The sequence below is a fragment of the Scyliorhinus canicula genome, chromosome 20 (assembly GCF_902713615.1).
Source record: "Scyliorhinus canicula chromosome 20, sScyCan1.1, whole genome shotgun sequence".
Classification (NCBI taxonomy): domain Eukaryota; kingdom Metazoa; phylum Chordata; class Chondrichthyes; order Carcharhiniformes; family Scyliorhinidae; genus Scyliorhinus; species Scyliorhinus canicula.
The window spans coordinates 86,722,584-86,725,529 of NC_052165.1; the positions used below are offsets into that span (position 1 = coordinate 86,722,584).

The 2,946-nt window shown below is 39.6% G+C and overlaps 1 long non-coding RNA gene across 1 annotated transcript; it reads right to left on the minus strand.

The window, feature by feature from the left end:
- Positions 1-991: 991 nt before the first annotated feature.
- Positions 992-2,038, minus strand: LOC119955198. Its single transcript, XR_005458407.1, has 2 exons — positions 1,417-2,038; positions 992-1,281 (listed from the first exon to the last, which is right to left on the minus strand). It is a non-coding gene; the product is annotated as an uncharacterized LOC119955198 (long non-coding RNA).
- Between the last annotated feature and the right edge of the window lie 908 nt (positions 2,039-2,946).

Here is a 2,946-nt window from a genome sequence, read left to right on the forward strand (position 1 = left end):
GGTGGTTTCTGGCATTGCATCAAATGGTCGAGAGATCGGGGACACCATTTAAAAATGGCAGCAGAGCTCCTCAGTGCTGGAAATGGGCTGAGATGTGGCCCTGAATTCAACAGAGTCCCGATAGACAGCATGTTCTTTCTCAGTGCTGCGAGTGCTGGGTAACAACCTGCTGAACGTTTGAGTCAGGGACCTCTTTTCCAATTCGATTAGTTTCCATCCAAAAAGTAGAAATTAATGAATCTTTTTCAAATTGGCAGGGAATTACTAGTGGGGTACCGCAGGGCTAGATGCTGGAACCCCATCTATTCAAAATATATATTAATGATTTAGATGAGGGAACAAAATGTAATATCTCCAAATTTGCAGTTGACACCAATTTGGTTGGTTGGGTGAACTGTGAGCAGGATGTAGAGCTCCTTCAGTGTGATTTAGACAAGTTGAGTGAGTGGGCGAATGATGCAGTATAATTTTGATAAATACGAGATTGCAAGAGGCGAATGTGCAATTAGGCTTTGTTGTCCTCGTACACTAGTCACTGAAGGTCAGCGACTGAAGGTCAAATGGTATGTTGGCCTTCATTGCGAGAGGATTTGAGTACAGGAGCAGGGATGTGTTGCTGCAATTATACAGGGCCTTGGTGAGGCCATACCTGGAATATTGTGTGCAGTTTTGGTCTCCTTATCTGGTGAAGGATGTTCTTGCTACAGAGGGAGTGCAGCAAACGTTTACCAGATTGATCCCTTGGATGGCAGGATAACTTATGAGGAGAGATTGAATCGGTGAGGATTATATTCGCTGGAATACAGAAGAATGAGGGGGGATCTCATAGAAATCTACAAAATTCTAACAGGACAAGACAGTATTTTGGGCCAGGGTTTAGAGGACAGCAAAGTATATCATGGAGTTCACATGACCCACAACTTTAAATAGATTTTGGTTATAGGGAGCACAAGGGTCCATTATAAAGGTGTGATATAACAGAGAGCAAAAGTATGTTTAAAACAAAACAATGTTTATTCTATGAATCCAGTTGACATTTTATAAACACACAGTAAACAGGTTATCAACTACCAATCGTGACCAGCTCTCAAAAGATACAGTACTCTATAGATAACCCTTGATAACTTTCCAAACAACATCCACAAATTAAACCCTTTTAAAATAAAGTCTGCATGTTTACGTTCTCTACAGAAACAGGTATTCCTTTGAAATCATCAAGTGATCTTTCGATTGCAGAGCGAGATCATAACATCTTCTTGCTGTGAATGCAGCTCTTCACCTCTGAAAACGAAACCAAAAACACACTGCAGCTGCCAGCTCAAAAACAAAAGTGAAAGACAGACAGCCTAGCTCCACCCACACACTGATATCACTGCAGCTAATTGATAAACACCCATTTCTTAAAGGTACACCCACCTGATAACAGGGTAGATGCAAGAAGGATGTTCCCAATGGTGGGTGTTTCCAGAAGCAGGGGTCACAATCTGAGGATATGGGTAGACCATTTAGGACCGAGGTGAAGATAAATTTCTTCACCCAGAGAGTTGTTGTCGGATTCGACTGTAGCAGTTAGGGATTTTGAAAAACCATTCAAGGTTACCATGAGTACTTGCGATTACTGGAACTCAGTAGAGATTTGAGTTCAAACTTGTCAGGTGCAAATAAGAACTGTTTTATTTGTATTCTATTGATTACAACTTGAAAGTCATTTAAAAGGCAATTCGTAGACAATTTGAAGCTTTCAAAGAATCACAGGAATTACCTTCTTAGGCAAACAGCTCGAAACATAACTTTTAAAAGTCAAAGTCTGAAAATGAAATATGCATACAGAGAGACAGTGAATAGTTCAGATCAAAGTATAGATGCTTCTAACCTACCAACAAAACATACCAAAAACTAACTGAAGCTACCTACCCCACTATCCCAAAAACTATTCTCCTCAAAAGCTAAAACTAAACCCCCCAAAAAATAGCGGAACAAAAACTCTCCAGTTATACTGTTTGATATCTGTCTTAAATCATCAGTAAGAAGTCTTACAACACCAGGTTAAAGTCCAACAGGTTTGATTCAAACACGAGCTTTCGGAGCGCAGCTCCTTCCTCAGGTGAATCCATTCACCTGAGGAAGGAGCTGCGCTCCGAAAGCTCGTGTTTGAATCAAACCTGTTGGACTTTAACTTGGTGTTGTAAGACTTCTTACTGTGCTCACCCCAGTCCAACGCAGGCATCACCACACCATTAAATCATCAGATCACACCCCAATATAATCCTAATTGGTTTGGGTTAGACTCAAACACATTTGATTTGACGACAAGCCGCAACATTACGTCTAATTTTTGCATATCTGCATACTTGTGCATGTTAAAGAATGCGATATTGTGCCTTATCAAAGCCAGCAAAAACTGGTTCTATGCTGACTTGACTATTGTAACAATGGAGACTTCATGTTATCTTGGCATGCCATGCTGGACAATGACTTGAAAAATGTAAATCAAACTGTCTGTTTTAATCTAGTAAAGTGAATTATGCTGCTTCTATGAAATAGTTATGTTTTGAGAATGTTGGAATCAAATATATTTGATTCGATGTTCTGTCCATTTATTAAAAACAAGGCAACATAGTCTAAAATGTTTCAGCCTGTATAAGTTATGGAATGTGGTTCAGGCTGTAATCACGAGTGGCGTGAAATGAGAACAATAGAGCCTTTACTCCTGCCACCTCGTTGCCATGGATTCAGCCCTTGTCCTTGGCGAAATGTAATGAAAAGTGTTTGTCTTATCAGACTTCTGTGTTACTTTAAAACTATGTCAATGAATGTGCAGAATATGTGTTTTTTAATCCTTAATTTAAAACTGGGCCTTAATATTTACGCTGAAACATCTATATTTTACCTATATTAGGTGTATTATAAATACCTGGCTTCTACAGTTGTGAGCCTGTGGAATTC